This window comes from Salvelinus alpinus, chromosome 10, assembly GCF_045679555.1.
Source record: "Salvelinus alpinus chromosome 10, SLU_Salpinus.1, whole genome shotgun sequence".
Lineage (NCBI taxonomy): Eukaryota > Metazoa > Chordata > Actinopteri > Salmoniformes > Salmonidae > Salvelinus > Salvelinus alpinus.
The window spans coordinates 32,982,340-33,001,477 of NC_092095.1; the positions used below are offsets into that span (position 1 = coordinate 32,982,340).

At 43.8% G+C, this 19,138-nt stretch overlaps 1 protein-coding gene across 2 annotated transcripts in view; it reads right to left on the reverse strand.

Moving 5' to 3' along the window:
• Positions 1 to 19,138, reverse strand: part of LOC139531934 (POU domain, class 6, transcription factor 2-like) — a 99,059-nt gene that overhangs the window by 22,214 nt on the left and 57,707 nt on the right. The window lies entirely within an intron of this gene.

The following is a 19,138-nucleotide window of genomic DNA, read 5'->3' on the forward strand; positions in this document are numbered from 1 at the left end:
ACCAGTAGTCCATCATCCAGCCCTTAGAAGTGTGTTCCCAGAAGAGAGCCGGGGTGGGGTCCGGGAGGGCAGGGGGAGGGGGAGGGGTCCGGGAGGGCAGGGACAGGGGGTGGGGTCCGGGAGGGCAAAAAGAGGGGGTGGGCCGGTGAATAAGTGCCCATTCTACCAGTCTAAGGGGTTCCTGTGGCCCTCGGGGCTCCCCCAGGGCCCTGCAGCATCTCTGCAGAGGCCGGACAGCCCCAGACCATGTCGGTTTAACAACAGAAGGAGCCATGGTATTTATGCATCATTGTATCCTCAACACACTCCCACTCTGAATCAACCTGCCACCATACCGCGCCACCACACTGCTCCTTTCCAGGGTTAAAAAAAAATGACAGCGTTTACCCTGGCTGTAATGGACTCATCTGGAACTGGTGGACAGGCCAAGTGATTGTAAAGGACGTCTCCCGTGTGGGCAGAGCCTGTGGAGCTCCAGCCTCGTAGGAGCATGAGATCACCCAGATAAATCAAGCTAACCACTTATTAGAGGGTGAAAATGCACTGCTGATTTGGTTGTAGTGCAGCAGAGCAGAGCCTTATTAGGTTGAGTAAGTGGAAAAAAATAGCAGGCCGGCAGAGGAGACCGTCCAATGACTCGAGAATAGAGAAATAATATAAATATTGTTTAGGCTGTGAATAACTATTCCTGGTTGGCAATAATGTTGTGCAGAGGGCTAATACATATTCAAAGATGGTTGGAGAAAATATTGAACAGCCTAATAACACCTTAAAGGGAAAATCTGGAATTCAAACAAAAACAAAGCCATCACCACACCACTTTTTGGTAAACAGCTGAGGGATGGGGGCGGGAGAAATGTAATCACTCAAATTCATATATAGCCTTTATATATCACGCCGAGTAGACAATATTACAGTCATGTGAAAACAATATTGATACGTAGATAGATAACTTAGAGAGTAATGGAAATATATTATCATTCAGATAGTTCTGGACAATATCAAAAACTACTCCAGCAAAGGCATAAATCCCACTAATTTTTCTCTCCACACAATCGCTCTATGGGGATTTGATCTTTGTTAAACTGAGACCATTCAGTTGCCATTCATCTTTTATTGTTCCCCATCACCATGTGTTATTACGCTTTCTGAAATCAAATGATGAAAAAAAATGCCACAGAACAATCAATACTTTTTCATTGACAGTAAAGGTTAAGCACATTAAGAATGACACTGCATTTGTCTCATGAAATCATATTTCATGTTGGTGGCCTCAAATTGGCCATGATTGATATTGCGTCCCCTAGTCTGAAAGTCATCCATTGTTTTTTCTCTTCAGATAATCACAGGATTTTCTTTCTTATGTGCCCATGCCACGTTCGTCCTTCGGAGCAACCTCAGTAGAAAACGTTAAGAAGAAATGTCTTTCCACATTAGTTGTTTACCTTTCACAGCGCATTTGAGAGTTCATTCAAGCTTTTACTCGTCATTGGCTACTTGACATCTATCATCATCTCCAAATGAAAAAACATTTGCACATAATTTCCATATATCTTTGGAGGGTTATAACCTTTGACAATTTGATTTGTTCTTCCATGATCTTGTTCCAATCAGAGGCTCATAATTTACAATTAATTTCCTCTACTGAGGGTAGTAAAGGCCAGAGGAACAAAACAGAGGAGGAAGCATGTATTTCATTACTTGACATTCAGTAATCGTTTTGAAAACATGTCACTCTACAGTGAAATGGATGCCCTGAAGGACTCGTGTCATTTTGGATCTCCATTTTTGCGATGATATCTACCGACTTCTAACCTTCTAAACTTATCTCATTCATTTTTGATCATATTGAAGCTCATGTCAATGGAGATAGCAATAGTTTGTTGATTTTTACATCTCATGGAATCAGCGGGAGTTCAAGATAAACAGGATCAAAATAACCTGGCTACCCCATGGAGTGGCAAGATGCCTTCGTGCCAAAACGTCTTTGGAGTGGGATTGGTACCTAGACAGACTGATAGTGTGTCTAGATTCCTTTTTTATGATAAAGTATGCAGTGTCACTTAGCCTTTTTAGTATGACATTGTCAAATCAAATCAAAGTTTATTTGTCACGTGCGCCAAATACAACAGGTGTAGTAAGCATTTCACCTCACAGTGAAATGCTTACTTACAGGCTCTAACCAATAGTGCAAAAAAGGTATTAGGTGAATAGTAATAGTGAGAGTGAGATATACAGTAGATATAAGGGTTGTCTTCCTTGCAATTCACATGCAAGTTCACACAATGACCTGTATTTTTGGCATATTTTCATAGTATCAGAAAAACTGAAACAGTTCCAGGAGAGTGTGACCAGACCCCCATACTGCGTCCCAAATGGCACCCTATTCCCTAGTGCACTTCTTTTGACCAGGGCCCATAGGGAATCCCTTGGATGAAATCCAGATATGTAGTGGGGGAATGGAGAGAGTCAGCCAGAACCCTATATCCTGCTTCCTGCTGGAGGAACAGAGCTGGATTTGAGGAGGGCTTATCTGGGCCAAATCTTCAAATGACTACATGTATCGGTGAGAAAGTGGTGGGAAAGGGTCGCCTGGGGATATCAGTTAGTCAGTCAGGGATTGCATTAAGAGATAATCCTCCCTTCATTTCTGAGTGGAGCCGCTCTCTCTCCTCTGCTGAGGGGGGAGTGAGAGGTGATACAATGGCCAAGCCCAGGTGAGACAGAGAGGATTTGGTTATGTGATCGTTGTGATCGTTTAAATATCAGGCCCTTAGGCGTTTTGGTTATGCTGGTCTGATAAAGAGGATTTCCTCATGTAACTGGGTTGATGATGTGTATTTGGTAATCCCATGGGGTGATGTGCTAGCCTGATAGAGGCACAGTGGAGAGGAGGATATAGAGAGGGGTGTCTACACAACAGCAGAGCAGAGCCAGGCTCCATGTGGAGGCGGAGAGGTCTAGATCAGTAAACAGACAACGGTATCAGCTCTGACAGAGTCACTTGACTTCCTGATGTAGTTGGCGTCCAATCAAAATCAAATCAAATCAATAATGTATTGGTCACGTTGTAACGTTTTTCTTCCATAGTTGAAGGAGAGGACCAAAGTGCAGCGCGGCTAGTGTTCAACATGTTTAATAAAGAACAAGTGAAACACTACAAACAACATACAAAATAACAAATGTGAAAAAACCGAGACAGACCTATCTGGTGCAGACAAACACAGAGACAGGAAACAAACACCCACAAAATCCCAACACAAAACAAGCCTCCTATATATGATTCTCAATCAGGGACAACGATTACCATCTGCCTCTGATTGAGAACCATATTAGGCTGGACATAGAAACAGACAAACTAGACACACAACATAGAATTCCCACCCAGCTCACGTCCTGACCAACACTAAACAAGCAAAACACATAATAACTCTGGTCAGGACGTTACACACGTACACATACAGTGGGGAGAACAAGTATTTGATACACTGCCGATTTTGCCGATTTTCCTACTTACAAAGCATGTAGAGGTCTGTAATTTTTATCATAGGTACACTTCAACTGTGAGAGACGGAATCTAAAACAAAAATCCAGAAAATCACATTGTATGATTTTTAAGTAATTCATTTGCATTTTATTGCATGACATAAGTATTTGATCACCTACCAACCAGTAAGAATTCCGGCTCTCACAGATCTGTTAGTTTTTCTTTAAGAAGCCCTGCTGTTCTCCACTCATTACCTGTATTAACTGCACCTGTTTGAACTCGTTACCTGTATAAAAGACACCTGTCCACACACTCAATCAAACAGACTCCAACCTCTCCACAATGGCCAAGACCAGAGAGCTGTGTAAGGACATCAGGGATAAAATTGTAGACCTGCACAAGGCTGGGATGGGCTACAGGACAATAGGCAAGCAGCTTGGTGAGAAGGCAACAACTGTTGGCGCAATTATTAGAAAATAGAAGAAAATAGAAGAAGTTCAAGATGATGGTCAATCACCCTCGGTCTGGGGCTCCATGCAAGATCTCACCTCGTGGGGCATCAATGATCATGAGGAAGGTGAGGGATCAGCCCAGAACTACACGGCAGGACCTGGTCAATGACCTGAAGAGAGCTGGGACCACAGTCTCAAAGAAAACCATTAGTAACACACTACGCCGTCATGGATTAAAATCCTGCAGCGCACACAAGGTCCCCCTGCTCAAGCAGGCGCATGTCCAGGCCCGTCTGAAGTTTGCCAATGACCATCTGGATGATCCAGAGGAGGAATGGGAGAAGGTCATGTGGTCTGATGATTCAAAAATAGAGCTTTTTGGTCTAAACTCCACTCGCCGTGTTTGGAGGAAGAAGAAGGATGAGTACAACCCCAAGAACACCATCCCAACCGTGAAGCATGGAGGTGGAAACATCATTCTTTGGGGATGCTTTTCTGCAAAGGGGACAGGACGACTGCACCGTATTAAGGGGAGGATGGATGGGGCCATGTATTGCGAGATCTTAGCCAACAACCTCCTTCCCTCAGTAAGAGCATTGATGATGGGTCGTGGCTGGGTCTTCCAGCATGACAACGACCCGAAACACACAGCCAGGGCAACTAAGGAGTGGCTCCGTAAGAAGTATCTCAAGGTCCTGGAGTGGCCTAGCCAGTCTCCAGACCTGAACCCAATAGAAAATCTTTGGAGGGAGCTGAAAGTCCGTATTGCCCAGCGACAGCCCCGAAACCTGAAGGATCTGGAGAAGGTCTGTATGGAGGAGTGGGCCAAAATCCCTGCTGCAGTGTGTGCAAACCTGGTCAAGAACTACAGGAAACGTATGATCTCTGTAATTGCAAACAAAGGATTCTGTACCAAATATTAAGTTCTGCTTTTCTGATGTATCAAATACTTATGTCATGCAATAAAATGCTAATTAATTACTTAAAAATCATACAATGTGATTTTCGGGATTTTTGTTTTAGATTCCGTCTCTCACAGTTGAAGTGTACCTATGATAAAAATTACAGACCTCTACATGCTTTGTAAGTAGGAAAATCTGCAAAATCGGCAGTGTATCAAATACTTGTTCTCCCCACTGTATTTTGCAGATACTGTCGCGGGTGCAGCGAAATGCTTATGCTCCTAGCTCCAGCAGTGCAGTGCAACTTAACAATACAAAACAATACACGCAAATCCCCCCCCAAAATAAAAAGAAAGGAATGAACAAATATAGAAATATTAGAACCAGCAATGTCAGAATCCGGAATATAATATGATGGTGTGTACAGACAGTATGGACAGTATACGAATAGAAAAGGTGTGTACAGAAGTAGTTATATAGGATGAGCCTTGACTTGAATACAGTGTATACATATAAAGTGTGTAAAACAGTATGTAAACATTATTAAAGTGACCAGTGCTCAATGACAATGTAGATAGGACATCAGTCTCTAAGGTGCAAGGTAGAGTACCAGGTGGTAGCCGGCTAGAACAGTAACTAAGGTTCAGGGCAGGGTACTGAGTGTAGGTGATAGAAGCTGTTTTTCAGTCTCTCGGTCCCAGCTTTGATGCACCTGTACTGTCTCCGCCTTCTAGATGGTAGCGGGTGAACTGGCCTTGGCTCGGGTGGCTGAGGTTCTTGAGAATTGTCTTGGCCTTCCTGTGATACTGGGTGCTGTAGATGTCATGGAGGGCAGGCAGTGTGCACCCGTTGATGCGTTGGGCTGACCGCACCACCCTCTGGGGAGCCCTGCGGTTGTGGACGGTGCAGTTGCCGTACCAGGTGGTGATACAGCCCGACAGGATGCTCTCAATGTTGCATTTGTAGAAATTCGTGACGGTCTTAGGGGCCAAGCGAAGGTTCTTCAGCCTCCTGAGGTTGAAGAGGCACTATTTGGCTTTGTTTAACACACTGTCTGCGTGGATGTACCATTTCAGCTCATCAGTGATGTGCACGCTGAGGAACTTGAAGCTTTTCACCCTCTCCACTGCAGCCCCGTCGATGTGGATGGGGGCGTGCTCCCTGTGCTGTCTCCTGTAATCCACGATCAGCTACTTCATTTTGCTGATGTTGAGGGAGAGATTATTTTCCTGGCACCACTCCGTCAGGGCCCTCACCTCCTCCCTGTAGGCTGTCTCGTCGTTTTTGGTAACCAGTCCTACCACTGCTGTATTCGTCTGCAAACTTGATGATTAAGTTGGAGACGTGCGTGGCCATGCAGTCATTCATGAACAGGGAGTACAGGAGGGGGCTGAGCACGCACCCTTGTGGGGCCCCAGTGTTGAGGATCAGTGTTGTTTCCTACCTTCACCACCTGGGGTCAGCCCGTCAGGAAGTCCAGAACCCAGTTGCACAGGCTGAGGCTGAGGGCCCCGAGCCGTGTCGTTGTCAGTGTGTGTTGTGTGAGTAAATTTCCCACCCGGTGTGTGTGTGTTTGTGTGTGTGTGTGTGTGTGTGTGATACTATTGTGCTTTGAAACTATGCTGCTATGTCCTGTGTAGCTACAGTGTATAAGTGGGCAGCTGAACAACTGTTTGTGGTGGTATTATTGTGTTTGATATCCCTCTGCTATTCAGAGGCTGTTATTCTAGTAAATCCAGGTAAAACGAGAGCGCCGACTGGGCTGTAGCCTAGGATCTTGTATTGGGTAATATGGCTAGCAGTTTGAGGGAGAGCCAGGCATAAGGAGGGGGGATAGCGGTGTTTGACACCTAAACAGGTGATTTTCCGCCACAGTGCTTCCTCTCAACAGCACAACAGGAGGCAGAAAATGACAGACCTGGCCCAGCATTTGTGTTGATTGCGTGTGTTGCAGGAGATAAATAGTGATCTTCCTGTTTGCAGTGCCGCCATGTAAACCATTGTGTTCCAGACTTTTCATTCTCCCGTCAATAGGTTGGTGAATCGTGTGGTTATGGAGTCTCAGTGTTATGGATCTCACTAGTCGCTCACCGTGGCTGAATCGGGCCAATAACACACCAACAGGAGCCCCAGGAGCCTGATAATGACACTAAATAATTGCATAAATACATATTCTGGGGTCACCAGGGAGTATTGCGTCTTCTGATGCTGTATAATGTAAAGTCAGGTTCACTGTAGGACCAAACACCAGTTTGAGACACACAGCAGGTTATCATCACTGGACCACCAGCCACAGATGTTTCCAGTCACTACTACTTGCCATCAGTCTCTATAAGCCTTATTCATCACCCTAACGGTATACATACTGTACAGTACATGGAGTATGGGTCAATATATACCTTGATTCAAGGTAGGTCATTCTTTGATAAAACAGTCACGTTGTTAAAAATACATGTTTTTCACCATGGGCAAAAGTTGAGGAGTATTACTATTATGCTCTATTATGCTCACTGTTGCCTGTGCTGTTGCCATTTGACCATGAGGGTCACCCGGGGGCAGTAACCCGTGTAATCTCTGGAATAGGAGAGAAAATAGGCTCTCTGTGAGCGTGGAGAAACCCCCTGGAAACTAAAGTGTCTGACACAAACTAACTGGAGTTTACTCTGGTCTGGCTCTTCTTATGTGCCTGTTTTTTCCGGGGGACACAACGGAACAGAACACAGCAGAAGTAATGGGTATCAACCGGGGCCAGACAACAAAAAGGAAGCAACTCATGGGACTTTAGTTTTGATAGGCTTGATGCATGCACCGCTCAAACCTTTTGACGTTTAGCTCCCCCAAAAAACTCACAATAATTTGGCAAAACTTATCTGTTTGTTTTGCAGCGATAAGTATTGGAAAAGGAAAACAGAGTGTTCTAGAATTACCAATGAGCTTGGAACAACATCCCTTATAGTCCTCAGTTCTCTCAGCTCCTTAAAGGTCATTATCAGAGAGCATTTAGCTGGACCAAACTGGACCAAACCACCTAAGAGTGGACAATTACGGTAGGATGGAAATACTTCCTCTAGTGGAACTGCATACACAGCATGTGTAATGGACAAACAAACCTGTACATGAGAGCACAGTATATCTATATATGAGCACAGTATTGAATATAATGTACTTGTCTGAGAGGGTCCTCATGTAGTAATGGGGATGATAGCACTAGAAGGAAGCCTGGCAAAGTAATGCTATTGAATGCAGCCAGATACACATAGCCCATCTGTCAAAGTAGCACATCCATCTTAAGTCCTTCTGTCATACTCGTCATCACTCAGCCAAAAGTATGGCAAAGTGAACCAAACAGGGAAAATGAACAATCAATAGCGTTATCGCTTCTGGATGAGAGGAACGGGCGTCTATCTCAGGAGGAAAAACAAAGAAGTTTCCCATCCCTCGCTCCATTTTTCCCGGCCCCACCTCGCACATCCCTCCATCCCTCTCTTCTTTCCCCACTCCTGAGTGAATGTAATCAGCTGTGACATGAGAAAGCACGCTCTCCGTCTGCCAGTCCTCTGCTGGGCCTATCTTCCCCAAACAGCTCCCCTCCTTGCCCCAACCTCCTTCCCCTCGCATCCGCCACTAGGCTCATGTACATCGAAATGCCATTAGGCCCTCCCAAACACCTCTAGTCCCTGTGTTGGCTGGGGTGACTGAGGCTCACACACTGCTCCTCCACTCTAGGTCCTCAGAGCTCCTTCTGGGCCACCGATGGGCCTCTGTTACCACTCTACCTATGGGCCATTGTCACAAATCAACATTGGAAAGGACATTGAACATTGACGATGAGGGAAGAGAAAGCCAGAAAGGCTTATAGAACGCCAGGGACAGTAAACGCCATGACAATACAACACCACGACAACAGTAACCATACGGACCATTCTATTGGCAGTGGACCAGAGACGGGTGAGACTAGTTAACAGAGGGTGGTCGGGCTGATCAAATAAGATGTATTAACTCCAGGAAATAGACATGCTTAGTTGGCGTGGAGAATGGCCATATTTAATGAACTTAATGAGGCAGAATGCAAATGAAGGAAGAGCAGAGTGGTGAAAAGGTTGGGGCTAACTATGAAGGGATGATTGAGTGCAGGAGAGTAGCCGCCAATCTCCTCTCTCGCTAGCTTCATGTGAAATGAACAGCGGCTTGAATCATTACGTAAAACCTGTTTTCGCCCATGTGTTGATAATTGTGGGGCTTGAGACTTCACAACGGGGACTATAATGTTCAATTTCCTCTGGTCAGAGGGGCCACAGACTGTGTGGCTACAACATGTACCATATAACATATAACTTTCATTCTAATTTCTCCCAACGCTTGAGGAATGGTCCGTAATATTAGTATTTTTTTTCAGGTGTGTTACATTTACAGCCACTGGCTATGTGATGAAGTACTATTCGTGGGAATTCGCTGACCATTCCGGTTTTATGAAGTGACATATTTGGTGCAGTTATTTCCGTATGGTTGTAAAGTTGAGACACATGAGGTTTTTGCAGATGTAAAACAGCAGAGAGAGTATTACTCTGGCTGAGAGTGTGAAGTGGATGCATTGCGTTCCTGCTCTGTGCTACTTCTCAGTTTACTACATAAGTAAGTGAAAAATGAAACAGCCGGTCAAAAATGCACTGAATAACAAAACCAGATAATCACATGGTAAATCACTAGGGGCTGGTTTCTCAGACACAGACTAGCAGTCCTAGACTTAAAAGCATTCTCAATGGAGATTCTTTCATATTAGGAAGTGCTTTTAAGTTTATGACCAGGCTTAATCTGTCCGGGAAACAACCCCTGAAGATGAATGAAATTATGTTGGGTGTGCATTCAACCATTTCTGTCAAAAAAGTTAAGGAACAGCAATCACCTAACAAGATTAAACAAAATATATTGCTTAACTTTGGCAATTTTTTATGACATGATCACGGTAACCTCCATTATTTTTCATTTGGCATAGAAATGCCATCTCTTTTCACGTTGCTGTTGTTTGACATATAAATATAGCATTTGAATGACTTTAATATCCTCCTAATCAATGACCGGTGATCTTTCCATGTCCTCAATTCAATATAGAAAGGGTCATCCATGATCCGGCTTTATAAACACAATAAAGGTAAATGATTACTCTCCTCTGTGGTGTCCAACAATACAGCCTATAATGAAGAGAAATGAGGGAGATTGAGGGGGAGGCCTGTCACGTGTCATTGGTCGACTCTGAGTCCAGAGATTAATCACAAGAGAGGCGCTCCATGGCCGAGACGTGGTCACCCCAGATCGATAAACCCCACCGCTCACACACACACACACACACACACACACACACACACACACACACACACACACACACACACACACACACACACACACACACACACACACACACACACACACACGTTTCAGTTTTTCTCAAACGCGCACAAGTATTTTTTGGAACAATGTTGTTGATTTTCAAAACAGAGTCGGCAAGACACAGAACTCTGTGGCCTTTTGCAAAACAGTAAATTCGTTTTTTAAAGTATTTATGTTTTGAGAAGTTGCCTTCTCAAAACATGAATACATTCATCAAAACTATATTATACCGTCAAAATTGCAAATAGATTCATCAAAAGAACACGACTGCCTGCAAAAAGATTAACACAGCCACATTTACTCTATGTCTTGAGTCCAAGCAGACAAAACAGAAAGTTAGTATTTTAAAAATCCCAGTAGATGAATACATTTTCTTTGCTGTTAGTAAAGTACAACTATCCAAAGTTTGCAGAATTATGGGAAATTACTCTCCTTTTATGAATATTTCACCAAACAATTTTATACACATCAAATCAAATATTATCCCTGATAAAAAATGTAGTAAAACATAAGTACATTGTGTGCAGGATTCATTCATCAGTATCATCACAATCCAATTCCCTGTATTCTGTCACACTATCCACAATAGAAAGACGGAAAGGTGAATACAATGGAGGAACACAACTGATATGAATGTATAGGCCTCAATCCACTCCAAAGCAAAGCTATATAATGGAAGGCCACAATGTCGAAGAAAAACTAACCCACCCAACTTCCTTCTCTACATGTCTGCAATATTGTAAAAAATCCTAACAATTAGACGGTCCCCATTGCCTAGATCCTTCCATATATTCTATTTGCATGGTATGACACTGATGGGGTGATTTATGTTGTGCAGTAGTATTTACTGATTGCCAGAAACAGTGAACACAATTGCACACATTTCTCTTCTGATGAAAACAATGCGTTATATTCTGTGAACAGAACCCTTAACAGTGAATTTTGAATTCACCGATGACATTTGGATTGAAAGTTTCGCAACAGGTGGTCTAAGATATGCAAGTCAGGTGCTAAGGCAAGAAAACGATCAGACGTTCTGTAAACGCATTTGAGCATTTCTGTTCTGCCATAGATCGTTTCAACACAGATCTCAAAAATTGCTTGAGGAAAAACGAAGTAAAACTATTGACTTTGATTTCTGGTTCATTCACAGAATCTTCCATATCAGTTTCACTCTGCTAATCAAATGGGGCAGAAGATCACCCACCTGGACGAATACATGATGGAGCTTCCCTTTCCTTTATTCCAATGGTGTATCAGCAGTTTAGAGTACAGCTATTGAGTGCCCCCATTAAGCCTGAATTAGATCATCTAATTCCAACATAACATGCAAATAAAAAATTTTCAGGTCATATTTAGCTCTGACTTTTGACTTGGTCTTAGCATGATGCCATAATGTAATAACATTCAATTAAAATAGGAGGCACTTTGCGATGCTGCTGCTGTGCGATGCGGCTGTTTTCCTTGTGTGAGCCCGATGCTCTGTTTGCGGTCACTAATGGGCATCAGAAATTACAGGCGGCAGAATCGCGCCCTGCGGGAGGATTGGCCTCCTCAGTGGAGCCGAGCACTTAGAACGTAGCCTGTGTCTGGGAGCCCACTGGAGGAGGGGGGGGGGGGACTCAATGTCACGGCTTACCCTCATAATTAAAGAAACCCTATTCTGTATCCACTGTTAAGTGAGCCTTGGCTCAGCTCCCCATCTCCAAGGCTCAACTGTGGGCGTCTAATGTGTGTTGCACCCAATGTGAGCGTGGGCTGATCTGGGCACCAAGTCTGTCTACTGGCCATCTGCTCTGGGCTGGTAGCCTCCTCTCTTCAGCCTCTCTTCAGCCTCCTCTCTTCAGCCTTCTCTCCTCTGCCTAGTGGGAGAGGAAGGCTGGCTGGGGAAGAGGAACAAGCACCAAAACACAGATGGGAAGCAGCAAATAGGTGAGTATGTCGCTGTACAGCTACTGTACATAGTAACAGAGTGCTGTGTAAAGAAAACCTGCTTGCAGTGGTGGAAAAAGTCCCTAATTGTCATATTTGAGTAAAAATAATATGAAAGTCACCCAGTAAAATACCACTTGAGTAAAAGTCTAAAAGTAAATATAATTGCTAAAATATACTTAAGTATCAAAAGTAAAAGTATAAATCATTTCAAATTCCTTATTTTGAACCAGACAGCAACATTTTCTTGTTTTTTTTAATTTACAGATCGCCAGGGGCAAAGCATGTACACTACATGACCAAACGTATGTGGACACCTGCTCGTCAAACATCTCATTCCAAAATCTGGACATTAATATGGAATATGTCCCCCTTTTGCTGCTATAACAGCCTCTACTCTTCTGGGAAGGCTTTCTCGCTAGATGTTGGAACATTGCTGCGGGACTTGCTTCCATTCAGCAACAAGAGCATTAGTGAGGTTGGGCACTGATGTTGGGCGATTAGGCCTGGCTCGCAATCGACGTTCCAATTCATCCCAAAGGTCTTCAATCGAGTTGAGGTCAGGGCTCTGTGCAGGGCAGTCAAGTTCTTCCACACCGATCTTGACAAACCATTTCTGTATGGACCTCGCTTTGTGCATGGGGGAATTGTCATGCTGAAACAGGAAAGGGCCTTCCCCAAACTGTTGCTACAAAGTTGGAAGCACAGGATTGTCTAGAATGTCATTGTATGCTGTAGCGTTAAGATTTCCCTTCAATGGAATTAAGAGGCCTAGCCCGAACCATGAAAAACAGCCCCAGACCATTATTCCTCCTCCACCAAACTTTACAGTTGGCACTATGCATTCGAGCAGGTAGCGTTCTCCTGACATCTGCCAAACCCAGATTAGTCGGTCGGACTGCCAGATGGTGAAGCGTGATTCATCACTCTAGAGAACACGTTTCCATGGCTTCGGAGTCCAATGGAGGCAAACTTTACACCACTCCAGTTGACTCTTGGCATTGCGCATGGTGATCTTAGGCTTGTGTGCGGCTGCTCTGCCATGGAAACCAATTTCATGGAGCTCCCGACGAACAGTTATTGTGCTGACGTGCTTCCAGAGGGAGTTTGGAACTCAGTAGTGAGTTTTGCAACCGAGGACAGACAATTTCTACTCGCTACGCGCTTCAGCACTCCGCAGTCCCATTCTGTGAGCTTGTGTGGCCTACTACTTCATGGCTGAGCTGTTGTTGCTCCTAGACGTTTCCACTTCACAATAACAGCATTACAGTTGACCGGGGCAGCTCTAGCATCCTATGATAGTGCCACGTTGAAAGTCACTGAGCTCTTCAGTACAGGCCATTCTACTGCCAATGTTTGTCTATGGAGATTGCATGTCTGTGTGCTCGATTTTATACACATGTCCCCATACATGTAGTTAGTATACATATATATATATACAGTCGTATGAACAGGTTTGGGCACCCCTCTGAAGCTGCATAATCATTTACTCTGTCGTCACAGAAAATGATCACAGTGGCATGCCATTCATTTTCTAATAAAAGCTGAGTAACGGGGTATTGTCCAGACAAAGATTTTTAGTTGTATGAAAGTTGTATGAAATTAAATCAGATGTGAAAAATAGGCTATGCAGAAATGTGGGCACCCTTGTCATTCTGTTGATTTGAATACCTGTAACTACTTAGCACTGAATAATTGGAACACACAATTGGTTTGGTGAGCTCATTAAGCCTTGGACTTCATAGACAAGTGCATCCAATCATGAGAAAAGGTATTTAAGGTGGCCAATTGCAAGTTGTTGTTCTCTTTGACTCTCCTCTGAAGAGTGGCAACATGGGGGCCTCAAAACAACTATCAAATGACCTGAAAACAAAGATTGTTCAACATTATGGTTTAGAGGAAGGCTACAAAAAGCTATCGCAGAGATTTAAGCTGTCAGTGTCCACTGTGAGGAACATAGTAAGGAAATGGAAGACCACAGGTAAGATATCGGAGAGGCAAAGGCGAAGGATGGTGAGAACGGTCAAAAACAGCCCACAGACCACCTCCAAAGACCTACAACATCATCTTGCTGCAGATGGTGTCACTGTGCATCGTTCAACAATTCAGCGCACTTTGCACAAGGAGAAGCTATATGGGAGAGTGATGCGGAAGAACCACAAACAGAGTCGCTTGAGGTATGCAAACGCACATTTGGACAAGCCAGCTTCATTTTGGAATAAGGTGCTGTGGATGAAACAAAGATTGAGTTATTTGGTCATAACAAGGGACGTTATGCATGGCGGCAAAAGAACACAGCGTTCCAAGAAAAACACTTGCTACCCACAGTCAAATTTGGTGGGGGTTCCATCATGCTGTGGGTCTGTGTGGCCAGTGCCGGTACTGGGAAGTTGAGGGTCGCATGGATTCCACTCAATATCAGCAGATTCTTGGGAATAATGTTGAAGAATCAGTCACAAAGTTGAAGTTACGCCGGCGCTGGATATTTCAACAAGACAACGACCCAAAACACTGCTCAAAATCTACCCGGGCATTTATGCAGAGGAACAAGTACAATGTTCTGGAATGGCCATCCCTGTCCCCAGACCTGAATATCATTGAGAATCTGTGGGATGATTTGAAGCGGGCTCTCCATGCTCGACAACCATCAAACCTAACTGAACTGGAGATGTTTTGTAAGGAGGAATGGTCCAAAATACCTTCATCCAGAATCCAGACACTCATTAGAGGCTATGGGAAGCGTCTAGAGGCTGTTATTTTAGCAAAAGGAGGCTCTACTAAATATTGATGTGATTTTTCTATTGGGGTGCCCAAATTTATGCACCTGTCTAATTTTGTTTTGATGCATATTGCACATTTTCTGTTAATCCAATAAACCTCATTTCACTACTGAAATATTACTGTGTCCATCAGTTATTTGATAGATCAAAATGAAATTGCTGATCCAAACACCCAATTATTTATAAATGGAAATCATGGAAATTGTCAGGGGTGCCCAAACTTTTTCATACGACTGTATATAATTTGAGTCAATTGGAGGTGTACCTGTGGATGTATTTCAAGGCCTACCTTCAAACTCAGTGCCTCTTTGCTTGACATCATGGGACAATCAAAAAAATCAGCCAAGACCTCAGAAAAAAATTGTAGACCTCCACAAGTCTGGTTCATCCTTGGGAGCAATTTCCAAACGCCTGAAGGTACCACGTTCATCTGTACAAACAATAGTACGCAAGTATAAACACCATGGGACCACGCAGCTGTTATACTGCTAAGGAAGGAGACACGTTCTGTCTCCTAGAGATGAACGTACTTTGGTGCGAAAAGTGCCAATCAATCCCAGAACAACGGCAAAGGACATTGTGAAGATGCTGGAGGAAACAGGTACAAAAGTATCTATATCCACAGTAAAACAAGTCCTATATCGACATAACCTGAAAGGCTGCTCAGCAAGGAAGAAGATCGTACTTTTTGGAGAAATGTGAAACAAAAATAGAACTGGAGGAAAAAGGGGGAGGCTTGCAAGCCGAAGAACACCATCCCAACCGTTGAAGCACAGGGGTGCCAGCATCATGTTGTGGTGGTGCTTTGCTGCAGGAGGGACTGGTGCACTTCACAAAATAGATGTGAACATGAGGAAGGAAAATGTGGTCGATATATTGAAGCAACATCTCAAGACATCAGTCAGGAATTTAAAGCTTGGTCGCAAATGGATCTACCAAATGGACAATGACCCCAAGCATACTTCCAAAGTTGTGGCAAAATGGCTTAAGGACCACAAAGTCAAGGTATTGGAGTGGTCATCACAAAGCCCTGACCTCAATCCTATAAAAAACGTGTGGGCAGAACTGAAAAAGCGTGTACGAGCAAGGAGGCCTACAAGCTGACTCAGTTACACCAGCTCTGTCAGGAGGAATGGGCCAAAATTCACCCAACTTATTGTGGGAAGCTTGTGGAAGGCTACACAAAATGTTTGACCCAAGTTAAACAATTTAAAGGCAATACTATCAAATTCTAATTGAGTGTATGTAAACTTCTGACCCACTGGGAGTGTGATGAAAGAAATAAAAGCTGAAATAAATAATTATCTCTACTATTATTCTGACATTTCACATTCTTAAAATAAAGTGGTGATCCTAACTGACCTAAGACAGGGAATTTATACTTAAATGTCAGGAATTGTGAAAAACTGAGTTTAAATGTATTTGGCTAAGGTGTATGTAAACTTCCCGACTTCAACTGTTTAATGCAGAATTCCCTAATTTGAAAGGGTTTCCACATACTTTTGTGTATATAGAGTATGTTTAGTGAGTCGGCCAGATCAGAGGCAGTAGGGATGACCATGGATGTTCTCTTTATGCGTGCGAATTTGACCATTGTCCTGTTCTGCTAAGCATTCAAAATGTAACAAGTACTTTTGGGTGTCAGGGAAAATGTATGGAGTAAAAAGTGCATTATTTTCTTTAGGAATGTAGTGAAGTAAAAGTAAAAGTAGTCAAAATATGAATAGTAAACTAAAGTACAGATACCCCAAAATAACTACTTAAGTATTTTACACCACTGCCTGCTTGTTACATCCCTAATTCAAGAATGGCAGTAATTGCAAAATCCCGGGAACTTTCAATAAATTCACAGGTTTTCCATAAATCCTGGTTGGAGGATTCCGAATTTCCTGCTTTTTCTCTCCTGATTCCAAGTATAATTGTTTTTTAGAAAATATAGTAAACATGAACATGCTTATTTTTGAGACTTATTCCAAATGTCTTTGGCCTGAGTCTGAATATTTCCTTGGCCCTAATCCCTCTCATTTGAAGTAAAAAGTAGCAGTGCTGTCATGGCCAGGCTGTTTCCCTCATCTGGCTCCCCTTATGCAGTATAATTATTCATATGGAAAATGTGGCGCTGTCTGTTGATGGGCAACAGTCTTATTTTCTGCTTCAGTCAACAGTGCACATTTGTATTTCTAAATTGTGGTGGTGGTGCGCAGGTCGTTACGTAAGGCAATTTTCTGCCTTGTTAAGAGCCGGATCTCCTGTGCATTAATGAGACTACCTCCCTCCACCCCCTCCCAACCTGAGCAGCTAAGGATCCCGACTACTCACAAGGCCCTACTTCTAGCACTAGACGGCAGTGACGCCACTACAAATGAGCCTTCTTCCTTCGACAGACCCCAGCAGCACAATTACACATAAGTTTATAAAAAATAATAATATTTGTAAACAACAAATTCATTTGATGTGGTGCTTTATGAAATTTGATATCAATTCTGACGTATTTAATTCATGAGTAGTTAATTGCGATATGACCACATGACAGCGGTGTGTGTATTAAGCCTATGACTTCTAACACTGTATTTTTGTTCACTAAAGAATATTCTATTTTCTCATGAGATTTCTGAGACGTAAATGGACAATTTCATAGACTTAAGTCAGTCCGGAAAATGGAAATCATGGGTACATTTAAGCATGCTAGGGGCATGTCATTTTAATTTAGATTTAATACACGGTGGAATTATCAGGGGCTGCAGGCGCGTACCTGATCTGGAAAATCAATGAATCGACGTGCAAGAGCCCTTTAATACACATGTTAATATAATGGGAATAACAGCCCCCACCCCCCCCAGAAAGAGAGGAAAGGGGCAGATTGGAGGATTCTGATTCTAACAGCGGTTGACAAAGGAAAAAGTGCGCTGCAGCGGAAGACAGTGACACGGGTGTTTGAAGGAGCCTCAGCTGGAGACAAAAGCAGTTGAGATGGGCTGGAGACCGACCGAGGGGAAGGAGGGAGGGATGGATGGAGGGAGGGAGTGAGAGAGAGAGATGGAGAGAGTGCAGACAGCCAGGCCCCTGAAAGCCTGTTGTGGTTGGCAGGTGCTGACCTTGGTGACGATGGGTTTTCACGAGAGGGCTCTAATGAAGCCTGATTGCCAGGGACTGCTGACGGGGAGTCAGGAGCGGAGGGGAGAGAAGAGGGGAGAAGGAAGAAGGAGCGAGAAAAGGATAGGGAGAGAGAGGGCTCAGGTAATTGCAGCACTTGTGGGTCTGAGGCCCCGCGGCCCTGTGATGTCGGGGTCCACTGAGGAAGAGAGAGAGAGAGAGAGATTTTGATGGTAAATTGTGGAGAGCTGGGACAAGAGGGAGGCAGGGAGAGAGCAGGGCTCTGGGGTGTAATTACCCCAGTGAGTTTGTGGGATGGCAGGAAAGAGAAGAGTGGACAGGCCCAGTGTGGAGCTCTGACAGGGACGGAGGAGAGGAAAGCAGAGGACTGCAGGGGGGAGGCCAGACACACGGCAGGAAGCTGACGAAGGGATAGAGGATGGAGGATAGAGACAGGACATACTGTAAGCCCTGAAACCACAGAGCTAGACACCGCTAGACACTGCGCCAAGGTCAAGGGCTATTAGTGAACACACAACACATAGTGTGTGACAGGACAGCCCAGACCAAGACAAAAGATAGTGTTAGGCTGGAAAATACAAGATACTGTACATGAGCCTCTGGAAGTTGTTGCTCAACAAGAAACAGCAGATAATGTTCAGGCAGACTGCGTATTGTAGCTAACCAACCAGACAGTTTGTGCAAAGAGATATTCTTGTTTCTATTGAAAAGCAGGAACGGGGAGGAAGGACAAATGAAAACTCAGAAAAAGAAACAAATAAAACAAGAATGGAAGAGAATGATAACATGTGGAAGAATGTATGTATGTACTTCATAACCCTGCACATCGCCTCTGTACTGGTACCCCTCGTATATAGACAAGCTATCATTATTCATTGTGTATCTATTATTACTATTGTTATTACGTGTTTTACCTTTCTATTATTTCTCTATTTTCTTCCTCTCTGCATTGTTGGGAAGGTCCCATACCTAAGCATTTCACTGTGAGTCCACACCTGTTGTTTACGAAGCATGCGATGAATAAAACTCGATTTGACGCGTGTGTTTGTGTGCATGCCTGTGTACAGTATGCGTGCGTCTGCGCGT